General features: G+C 32.0%; 1 long non-coding RNA gene across 1 annotated transcript; it reads right to left on the bottom strand.

Annotated features, from left to right (window-relative positions):
* Positions 1 to 1,337: 1,337 nt before the first annotated feature.
* LOC133198625 (uncharacterized) lies at positions 1,338 to 4,032 on the bottom strand. Its single transcript, XR_009722522.1, has 5 exons — positions 3,947 to 4,032; positions 3,689 to 3,786; positions 3,323 to 3,460; positions 1,964 to 2,076; positions 1,338 to 1,559 (listed from the first exon to the last, which is right to left on the bottom strand). It is a non-coding gene; the product is annotated as an uncharacterized LOC133198625 (long non-coding RNA).
* Positions 4,033 to 12,602: the final 8,570 nt, after the last annotated feature.

The raw sequence follows: 12,602 nt of genomic DNA, 5'->3' as shown, positions 1-12,602 counted from the left end.
TTCAGAAACATAGCATCTTTATAGGAAGGTATATTATCTTATTATGATTAATAAACAGAATTCAGGTTTCTTGTTCAAAGTATTAATTTTATTTCTTTAATTCAGCAGAATGCCAATTATACAGAATATTTGCTGACATTACTTTTATGAGCTTAAGGATATACACAACATAGTGTTGGAATTTTATTTTCTTATTCCCTTGTTGATTTAATTAAGAGTTCAATAATTGAAAAACCTTTGTACAATTTAATGATTCCTGTAAATGCTGTTATCACCTCTGAAGCAAATGTTGAGGAAATACCAGCTAAAACTATATTTTTGTTAATTTTTTTCATTGAGAAAATACAATGATTTTCATCATTTGACAACTTTTGAAAACACCTGGTAATGTATGCTTTTTTTTTGTCTTAAAACACCTGCTGAGATTCTATAATTTTAAATTAGGAATATCCTGGAAAATAGTTGGTAAGGTACATGTAAATGCAAGTTGCATATGACCTTAAGAGGCAATAATGCTTTTCTTAGTCAAAATTTGCAATTTCTATACTACTTGACATGTATTTCTAACTCAACCCTTTAGTTTCCTTTTCTTTCAGAAGGTACATCTGAAATTAATCTAAACATGTTCTTGGCGTACTGGACTGGAGCTGACACAATCCACTAGGATTTCACAAAAAGCTTGAAATTAAATTTGTAGAAGACCCTGCCTGTTTGCCAGTTGCACATACCTGCGATCTTTTGTTGGAAATATCTAGGGGAGAACCCCTGAGGAATTTCACAGAAAAATGTAGTTGGCAATGACTTGGGGGGGGGGGGGCGTTCCATCTTGCTTAAGAAAATAACTTTATGTATTCAATGCTATATCTATGTTTAGAAAGTTTTCATTCAATTAATTTTTAAACTCAATAATGGCAGTGATAGTCATATTAAGGAATAAGAGTATTTCTTAAGGGAAAGATAATACTAAAAGACATTGATAATCATATGAGGAGCATTTCTTCAGGGAAAGATAATACAAAAAGACATTGATTTTTGTATGGGAATATTAATTGATATTTGGTGCATTTGTGGTAGTAAACATGCTTTTGAATTTTAAATTCTAGATTGTTGCATCTGTATGCCAAAAAAGCTTTTCTCAGAGCAGTTTGCTTTCCTTATATCCTCATTTTGCAATTTTCATTAATAATTGTTCTAATGAATATGGCATGTATGGTGACCCAATAAACATAGTAATAATTTCTGTTTGTGACTTTTAATTCATACACTTAGATGATTAGTGTACAACATTTTTCATGAAAATTGAAAAAAAAGTCAAGTGAAACATCAGGTGATGATTTATTCTCTAATCTTAATTTGGATTTTACAACTTTCCAACCAAGTACTTCAAAGCCTCCATGGCCTTCTCAGTGGTGTTTGGAACAGTTCTCCCACCCTCCAAAAGCAAATGATCAAAGTATGCTGCATTGTCCTCACACGTCCTGTCGAGCTTGGACTAGGAAATAATCTTTGAAACTCTAGCACGTCATGAATATCCACTGGAAATTTATAATCTACTGCACCTGTACATAAAAAAAATGAAGTCATAATGTGTTGATACTGTTTTAAATTTGAGCACTGAAAAACAACCAAGGTATCGAAGGAGAAAGGTAAACACAGAAAAATATTCAAATTAAAGTTAGTGATTAAAAAAATCTTTGCTAGGAAAAAATACCAAAAATTTTAGGGTGGAAAAACATCATTTCTGGTTTTTCCTGGGAGACTTCCATCAAAATCATTATGATAGCGTCTTTGTGCCCTGATGTAATGGTTATTCCATTCTGTTTTTATTTGATCAAGTTCTTGTCGGATGATTTTCATAAAACAAAAGCGAAGGCATTCTCTAAATTGCATGCAGAAATATCATAATAGGTTATAATCACATAAATTCTTTAAGTATAAATAAAGAATTTATTTCTCTTCTTACATGTGCTCTTTATTTGCTGATGAGAACATCCCTTGGTCTTTCATGTTTTTGAACAAGTGTATCCAGAAGGAGATGCCCATCTCTCTCAGTGTTCTCCACCAGCGTTCAATTCTCTTAAATCAAAATGTGTTTTTGAAAAACTGAAGGCTGATTTTTCAAAAGTAGGTCAAACTTCAAGGTTATTGAGTACAAATGTTTTTTTTTTTTTTTTTTTTTTTTTACAAGAAATACACTTGAGAAATATGAAATCTCTAACATCAACCATTCAGAAGTTATGTCCAAAATTAAATTTTTTTCACAAGAAGGTCGAACCCTATGGTCAAGGTCATTACGTCAAAAAATGTTGGTGCATTAAAGTCTTTGCAGATAAAAATACAGACAGACCCAAAGCTATATGGATAAGGCCTCCGAATCTTGAATCATAGGGGCATAAAACAATCACATAAATATATCATATATAAATTCATAATGATACAGAAACAATAATTTGTATATCAGATTATGTGCAGAGATATTTTAAATCATTAAACTGACTTCATTTTCAAATATTTGACAACAGGTTTCTTGAAAGGGGTATAGAAAGGGGTATGGGAGGGTTATCCCTCCCCCAGGTCAGAAAATTTATAATAAAAATGCATACAAGTCTGTTGCATTCTGGGGGTAATTTTTTTTCAAATATATAATAAACAAATAAATAGCAAAACTTTAAACAAAAGATTGGTGTTTTCAGGGGTTGCAATTGCATCCATGCCCCCCCCCCCCCTTAATGGCTCTGTAGTATAACTAATACTATAAAAAGAACTGTGTCACCTTGAACTCTATTAAATGAAACTGATGCAAATAATGAAAGTATGAAGTTTGCAAAATTTATTATTTTTAAAATTATCTGTGGTATCAGATTACACAATGACGCCTATGAAAGATAATAATATGAAGAATTTTTTTTTTTTTTTTTTTTTTTTGGTCTTTGAAAAGTAATAGTGAAAATAATCAGTTGATCTATTTTCCCTCAGGAAAAATGTTCAGATAAGTAGAGAGCTTGAAAAGAAACTTAAATAAGGATTACACATACAAATTTTTAAAGTATTCAATTACTTCAGTTATTTGATCTTATATCAAGTTGGGACTTACTGAATTGACTGTGATTAGTAGACTATTCAGATTTGATCAAGCCCCCCCCCCCCCCATTTTCAAATCAAAGTGCAAATTACTCTAACTTCTACTGCAGGAGTGTTAACTGGAATTGGAACTAATCCTAGGTGTGCAGATTTTAGAAGGTTATTAAACTCATCTGATTTGTTTATGCAATATAAGTTACTGAATCATATCGTTATTTAAAAAAAAGCTTCATATTCATACCTGGTTAGACATTGATCTTCCTTTGATTACACTCTTTTCTCCACACATGTCATCATTATCGTACCAACGGAAGGATTTTTGAATGTCCTCAATGTATATATTCTCAGTTCCAGCATCAAGTCTCACACCTTGGAGCACCTATGTATTGGAAAACTCATACTACCATGAACTGAGACAAATATGGTTTCTTTGTTCAAGTAAATATTTTTTACAAAATAATGCATTTTATGTGTATTTATTCTGTATCAATACAAAATAATGTATTTAGAATGTTACTTAGTAGAAAATTAACTTGTGAAAATTGAACTGCATTTACAGTTTTCAGGAATATATTTATCAATGATTTGTAAAAATTATATACTCAACTATTTATTTCCTCCAGGAATTTCAAGAAATATGATGCTACAACAAAGGAGTCATTGTTTGTTCTTTCAACTTTAAGCCATAGTATTCGTCTTGAAAATCTGAAAGAATAGGAATTTGATCATTTAGATTAATAGTTAATATTGTTTTCTGATATGTAGCTACAACAGTATATAACAATCATAAATTCTATAACTTCATAAATTCTTGTTATCTTACATGACTCAAATGAACACTAAAAGCTGATGCACATTAACTTACCCACACATTGCACCATGTATAGCGAAGCCAAATGGCTTCAACTTGTAGTACCCATCAACATGTGCAAGATAATTTGGTCCATTGTTTCGATACATTCTTCTTGTCAAGCAGTGACTTGTTCTTAGATCAACTCCATCAGGATCGATTATTCTCAATAAACACAACATGTTATCCCTGGAACAGTATATATATAATTAATCATCAACGATTTTAAATCTAACCATTACATTTTAACAAAAAAAAATGAATTCAATTAAATTATGATAAATATCTTATTGATATAAAACTCATTATAAGCAATAGGCACATCGTTTGAATTCTCTTTATTAATCATAATAAGATAATATACCTTCCTATAAAGATGCCATGTTTCTGAAGAAGTCTTCGTTTCATCAAACGACACCCAAGAGTCTGTCCACTGAACATCATTTCTTCCTTTGAGTAGAATATATGTAAATCATATGAAATTTTTGACATTTGTATGAGTTAACTAAAACATAATGAGCTATCATCAAAATGTAGATGTTACTGACGATTTTTCTAGATTTGATCAATCTATCAAAAAAGAAAGATGAAATAAAACACAAGCAATATTACCTGAATAGGCCTTATTGCCATATCCACATTGTATGATCTCCGTCTTCTCAAATTAAGTCTGGTCATGCGCCTTTTCAAATGTCTACAGCTTAAGTATTTAAAAAAAAAATAATGCATAAAATATATCTTAAAATGGGAGATTTTAACTTCAATCACTATTTCTTAAATAACAGGTATATACATACAAGTAGAACACGCATACAAACAATCTTTGAATGAGACTATAAATTTAATGTATAGTAACTTTATTACTCTTAGAGAAAATATTGGCCTATACAGGTACTTTTATTATCATAACTTATGACAATTAATAATACCTACCTTATTTTCACACCATAATTACTCCAAAGAAGGAATATGATTTCTTTATTATCGTATCCGTTAAAGAAATATTCTTGAATCTTTTCGTCAACAAACGCCATGTTGTGCAATGACTGCTGGGAATGTTATCCGGTTATGGAAAGTACTAGTCGATAGAGCGATGGTGCGATGACACGATGACGATAGTGCGAGAAAGCAATAACGATGACACGATATAGCATCGCGCCATCAGTATCGCGCCATCGCATCATCGCTATCGCACCATTGCATCATCGCTATCGTGCCATCGCGTCATCGCGCTATCGCTTAATCGTACCATCGCATCATCGTCATCGCATTGTCGTGCCATCGCATCATCGGCATCGCGCTATCGCACCATCGCTTCATCGTTATCGCACCATCGCTTCATCGTCATCGCATTATCGCGTCATCGCACTATCGACTCAAACCTCGATGGTGCGATGATGCGATAGTGAACTGCATGGCCCTATCCGGATTCCATAAAAAACAAATCACGGACCTCTTAAAACATCGAAGGTGGGATGAGGTGCATAGCAACAGTAAACGTCAGTCATTATTCAATTGGCAATATAACAAGATCAATGTATCGACCATGGAAATTGCGAAATGCTGACTTTAAACAGGACTGTTGATATCCTTTTATCAACATCTTTCTTGTCAATAGTTTGCCTCATTTGCGAATTTTTTTGTACATAGAGAATGCTCTTGCGTATATACTCATCTGGGAGACATAAACTCCATATCCAGGTGATAATAGTATATCATTACAAAAATAAATCTTTCTAAAATCATTTTATACAGAACTTAATCATTGGAAATTGTTATATTTTTGGGATAAGGACAGAGGGGTGTTTAATTAAACTCTGAATGAATATTCAGTTTACTAAATATAGATATTAACATGAATTAATTAGAATCTGTTCTTTTGTAATTCAATAGATTAATTTGATACAGTATACATTTCACACTTATTATAGGAAAATGTGTCATAATTGTTTTTTATTATTATTATTATTATCTTTCTCTTTTTTTAATCGTTAAAAGGTTATCCAAAAGCGTGTAAATGGAATGGGAAAAATGGGACTTTAACAGGATATGGGAAGACTATAAGAATGGTTTTGGTGCCCCGGAACAAGATATCTGGATTGGTAAATATAAATCTGATTAAAACCAGGTTTTTGCTTCTTATTAGTATAATGTACCTCAATTGGTATGTAATGTGAAACTTTAAACCCAGTCATTCACCCGCTCTTAAAGTTGGCAAATGACGTTTTAAGTGATAAGTTAAATTTTGCCTCGTACTAACGATGAAACTTTTACACTAGGACATATTATAGCATTTTACTATATTTATTGCAATGATTATTTGTCATGTGATTAATTACAAGATGAAGGGTGACTGCACTTAATTATAAGTAATTGCAAAAATAGCGGCAAAATTAATTTTCAAAATAAGTCTTTCTCTTTTAATTCGAGAAACGGTATCTAAAAAGCAACTTTACTTAATTACACTAATACAAAGTTTGTTTTTACATATTTACATATTGTGGGCTCTCTTTCATCGTCAAGGTCATTACGATTTCCGGAATCTCCATGAGGTCGCCGACTATTTTTGCTACGTACATAGTCAACAGATGATTCTTTTGTTCTCCGATTAGAGGGACTTTTGTATATGTTAAGTCTGTGTCAAAAAAATTAACATACTTCAAAAAATATTCGTCTTACATGTGCTGGATTTAACCCAATTGTGGCTTGTTGAATATCATAATAAATCTCTTAATTTTTTTTACTTAATGTTACTTTGTGAATACTAAAATTTGTCACATGTTTGGTATTGAAAAATATGTTTTAGAAGATATTTATCGTACTTTCCTTGCTTTTTATCAGAGAATTAAATTATTTCGTAAACACTTAACTGCATAATTACATACTATCTTGAGTATATGAAAATGCTATGAAAGTCTTAGTGAATGTAATAATTTCAGTGTGTCATTATCCTTTATATCTTTGGTTATATGCTTTACAAACTGAGCTACAAGAAAATTGTGTTTTAACTAGTTTTATTAGTCAGGTATTGACAAACAATCATAAGTCCCTGCAGGTGTTTGTCCTTTTTCTCAATATCGTTTTGAAACTGTTGTAAATACTCTTATCTTACAGTTGGCAGACAGACCTAACTTTACAATATTAGTTCCATTCAAGTAAAAAATTTCTTCATCTTTATTCAAGGATGCAAAATTAGTAAACAAAAACAAAAACAAAACAAAAAAAAACGACCCAATTATTTTTTTTGTCTCAAATTATAAAGTAAGAAGATGGACGAAGAAGGCAAGGAAAATGCCTAATGTGTGACAAACAAGATAGTGAAAAATTAATCTGAATTATTATAAAATTATCTTTATTATTTCATTTAATGTTGATGCATACTTTATGTTTAATCTCAACAATTTGCTACAATCTCAATCTTATGAGCTTTGTAGGTAGGCTAGTGTGTTAGTCTCTAAGAAAAAAAACTCGGGATTTTTCTTGCTTGGGTTCGAACCCTCAATATATCACATATTATTTTTGAGTTATAGAATTTTGTTAAAAGGATTTTTCGCAGAAAAGTTCTGTTTGTCATAATTCAATACCTTTCAACAATAAGAATTTTAAATACAAAATCTACGAATTGCACAAGCCATTTTTTTTAATTTAAAGCCATAGGCATTTTGCACGCTCTTTCGCTCAACTCCTTTGATTTGTTTGTTTGTTGTTTAACGTCCCTCTCGAGAATTTTTCACTTATATGGAGAGACCACCACTTGCGGTTAGAGGGATGCAAAGAAGAACGTACGGTTTTAGCTTTATTCTGCCCTAAAAATCTAATGTTTTCAAAAAGTTTTGAAACTGGCTTAAATATTAGTTGAGTATATGACTGTGATAAATCAGGAAAGAATATGGCATGAAGGAGTACCATTCTGGAAATATGACGTCATCAATTTGATTCATTTCTCTATTTTAAACAGAAAATGCCTCAAAATGACTCATTTCAAGGGTTATTTTCCTAAAGAAAATAGTGTCCACAGCCGTCGCCCACTTTAATTTTTGGATATGTTGTGTAAAATTCTTTGAAAAATCACATATCTCAAAATCTTTGTGGGCGATGGCTGTGGACAATATTATCTGAAAGAAAATTGGTGTCTTCTGCAACTTTTTAAGAAAATACGGGAAATTGCACACGTTTATGACGTCACAATTAGCATTTAGAAGGTCATGAGAGAAAAATGATTTGTATGATCTTTCTGCATGGAATTTCAATGATTCAGAAAGCATGAGTTTTAATTTTTCACATCACTTTCATTTTTAAGAAAAACACAGGGCAAGAATTGTATTGAAACAGTACTTTGTTCTTTAGACATATACCTGGCACACAGGGCCCTTGAGCAGGAAGGATCTTTTCCTTGCCAGCACCTACTCCGTCACGGGACCTCGGTTAATACGGTCTCATCCGAAGGACCAGTTTTCACGTCACATATTAGGATTCAAACCCATGATGTAACGATAAACTCCTTTCTCCTTGACTTTAGAGCAAATGCTCTAACCATTGCGCCACGCGTACGACTAAACTCCTTTGAAATTCAAATTTGTTTGAAATTTTGAAATTAATCATATTCTTTAACAAAATAACGCAAATTAAATTCATTAAGATTTGAAGAACGAAAACACCCATTAAGTGCAGTTATCAATAAAAAGAAATAATTAATCAGATGCGGGAAAGAAGAACTCTTGGTCGTGTCCATGCTTTACCACTCATTAATGATGAGAACAGTTGACTGTTATATTGACACAATTTAAAGTTCTTGAGTATGAGGAATACAGTACTTGCTATTAAGTATACAGTAAAACACAATTTAGCGAACACGCTTATAATGCATTGATGCTTACAGAAAAGTTATTTTCATTCTCCACGACTTTAAAATATATTGTAAACTTAACGGATATAACGAATTACGTTTATAACGAAGCAATATCGTCAGTCCCTGGCACTTCGTTATAAGCGTGTTTTACTGTAATTTGTTGTTGTTGTTTTTTTTTACTGTTGTTTGATTCATTATAGTATACTCTGTTTGCTTTAAATGAAGAAAACATTGAGCGAAAGTAAAATGATTCTTATTTTTATGACACAATCTGATTTGAATAGTCCACGAATACCTGAAATATACTAGGTAGCTTTAATATTTAACTTGTTTCTTCCTAAAGTTACACTTATAAAAGAAGTAATAGTTGAATTGTAATTCACCTATTAATTGATTGGTGATTGATTGGTGATTATACTTTAAAACAGGAAATGACGTGATCCACCAATTAACAAAGAGGAATGACTCTTCTCTCTACGTTTCCATAACTCTAGTGAATGACACAACACTGTATGAGTTGTATTATCGGTTCTCTGTTTCTGATGAAGAAGAAAATTATCAACTCTTTCTGGGTGGACCGGCCACAGGAACCCTCGGTACGTGACAGGTAGCGTGAGTACCCCACAAACAATTGAGAGTCAAAGAAAGAGTGGGAAAGACATGCAAATACATGCATGCACGATGGGTTATCAAATAGTTCGAGGACTAGCGCTATAAAACTAAATCCGCTTTAGGTACATAAACGAATTTTAACACAATAAGTTTCAATCATCTTTTCTATCAATAGAATAAAAAATAAATCATAAGTTTTATTTTCTTTTTATAAATTGTAAATGTTTTTGTAAGCAATGGTTTATCCAGGGAGCGCAACCTCGAACGTGACGTGTTTTTTTTCTACCTAAGTGTAACTGAGAAAAACTCTTTTGATATGAAACTTTGTAATCGAAAATCCCTTTAATTCTGGCAAGTGGTATGACAACTTTGCTCCGTACAATTTGCAATTTTTTTCCTCATTTTGCAAGTTCTATGAAATTATATCGTAAATTTTATATAGAGTGTCCAAACAATTAAAGCCATCAAAATGACGTCAAAACGGGGGAGGTGTTTCTTTTATCGCTATTCTATAATGTTTCACTCCTGGAAGAACTAATATAGACCTAGGAAATGTTTAAACGGGCTACAGAGAAATAAAATGCATCCAGAATACTTGTTTTCAAAGACCGAAAATGATTCAGAGTGATATGAGAAGCACAATTAATGTCGATTTGTAGTCAGGATGTCAACAGTTAGTCACGTGGAAAAGTAATGTTGATCATGTGTGGTAATATTGAACTCCGACAAGCAGAATATGCTGACATAATCAAGTGAGGGGCTTTTCCTATGTATAGTTCCATTCACAATATCATAATTATTGAAAGCAGTGTTCATGACATTATAAAGACGTGTTTAAGTACTTACTTAACTCTTGGGAATCTCCTCAAGATAAGTGTATTGAGGCAGAGGAAGCAGGTATTGTAAAAAAAAAAAATGACGTTGTCGGACGTCATGAAACTAAATGGCGACAGCGCCAGGTGATCATATAATGTCTTTTTATTTTACAATGATTTGGCAAATTATCAACGTATCAATATAAAATTTTCAACATTTCTTAACATTTAGTTATTTTATGTTCTTTATAATTTTTTTAAGCACAGACTACATAGTATTAATTTTATCGCATCAGTCCACGAAATTTTGATAACCCCTCGTATATAACAAACTAAGAAAATATCCTAATTAACCTATTTCTCTATTCAGAATCATTTTTCTGAACTTATAAAAGTATGTTTCTTATAGTTTAAAAAAACAACTTTTTTTTAGAAATTAAACTGTTTATTGTGTATTAACAACCCTTTGAGAACAAAATTCCTCCTTTTTAATACGTTGCACCATCATTGTGCCATTGGACCATTGTAAAAAAAAAAAAAACAACTGCAATTAGTGTGATCATTTCACCTACGTACTGCAAGATTGAACCTATTCAAACGACGTTTTTTCTTTATTTGCTTTGCAATTCTGTGAATATAAGATTATATTTCTTTAAATCTATAGGTGATAGACTGCTAAATACGCGTAACATATATGCCGATCTGTCCGGGATGTTCTTTTCTACCCGGGACAGAGACAATGACCCGTCGCTTCATTTAACTGTGCTGCTAGCTATGGGAAAGGAGGCTGGTGGTACAACAGGTGTCACGATGGCTTCCTTAACGGACCCTGGAATTCTAGTGACTGGAAAGAGCCTTGGAATCCCCCAATTACTGACGCGACCCAGGTAAAGGGGACTCTGATGATGGTCAAACGAGTTTAGGAACATTACGTATTCTATAAACAAACTGGAACTGATGAAATGGTGCAATGTTAATTATTAAGGTTTTGCCAAAGGTCAACATGTCCATTTTTTTTTTACAATAGCTCCAAAACTATGTGGTTTATAAAGTTAAAACTTTTACAGTTTATAAATATATCATTGATTAACAGATAGAAAATATCACTTGATAACAAATACTTAAAAAAGAAATATTTATCGAGAAAAATTCTTGAAAAAAAATGCATATATTTTTTTAAAAAATACACCTAATTAATACCGTATCTTAGTGAAAGCCATCAGTGCAGAAACAATACATGTTTATCAATGAAGGGCAAGTTGGACTTCGATAGCCTCTGAAAAGTTGTTTTCCCTGTCTATTTTGTCCAATTTTTAAGATTTGAAACCGAAAGTACATTGAAAATGGCGGATTTTTTAGGGGTCTTGTCTTTATACATGTCATTCTTTCAACAACAGCGTTTCAGAGACTATTCACGTCCAACTTGCCTTCATTGATAAACATATATTATTTCTGCAATGATGGTTTTCGCTAAAAGTACATAATTAAGCAGGTGCATTTATTTAAAAATATGCAAATTTTTGGAAATGTTTTTCTCAAAAAATATTTTGAAATATTTGTTTTCAAGTGATACTTTCTATCTGTTAATCAATGATATATTGATAAACTGTAAAAGTTTTAACCTTATACCTCACATAGTTTTGGAGCTATTGTAAAAATAAATTTTTGGACATCTTGACCTTTGGCAAAACCTTAAACGTGTGTAGTGGCTACATTTACTTGTGATATAGACTGTGCCAGATGTGACGGGGAAAATGAGGATGTTTAAACAATTTTTTTCTGTATTCATGTATTTTGGTTCCAGTACTTTTACATTAAACACTTCCTAAAATGTATTCATATTTCTGAAGAATTTTTTTTTATTTATTCTGCAACAGCGGGTGTATGTGTGTGTGTGTGTGGGGGGGGGGGGGGGTTACCTGAAATTTATTAGACGCAACAATATGTTGGAATTTCAATGGGCAGAAAATGTGCTCCTCAACTAGACCTGTGTTTATAAGGTTATGAAGCAGAATTTATTCAGAATTCTTCTACGTGAAAAAACTTCTGCTGTGACATTTATATATACCGATGCCATTTTATCAATTATCAAAAGTTACTTTCGTTCATATGTACAATTGAGATATCTCAGTGAACTTGAAATAAAAGACATAACAAAATCTGCCGCATCTATTTCATGCTTGATATTTTATTCACTGTAGACAATAAGGACCAACTAATAACTAAACGTATGACAAACGAGAAGACTTCAGATTGTCTATCATCAACTTCCCTTATTAATGTAGTAATTTCCCAACATCACCTGCATTTGATGTTTATGTCTTCCAAATGATACGATATGCAAAAGCAACAGAAAAAAGATCAATTTTTAGAGGCAAGCTATTCATAAAAAAAA

Source organism: Saccostrea echinata, unplaced genomic scaffold, assembly GCF_033153115.1.
Source record: "Saccostrea echinata isolate AGI-Se365-2 ecotype Australia unplaced genomic scaffold, CSIRO_AGI_Sech_v1 ptg000033l, whole genome shotgun sequence".
NCBI lineage: Eukaryota > Metazoa > Mollusca > Bivalvia > Ostreida > Ostreidae > Saccostrea > Saccostrea echinata.
The sequence above is the reverse complement of the archived record's forward strand: the minus strand, read 5'-3'. Positions and strand labels throughout refer to the sequence as shown.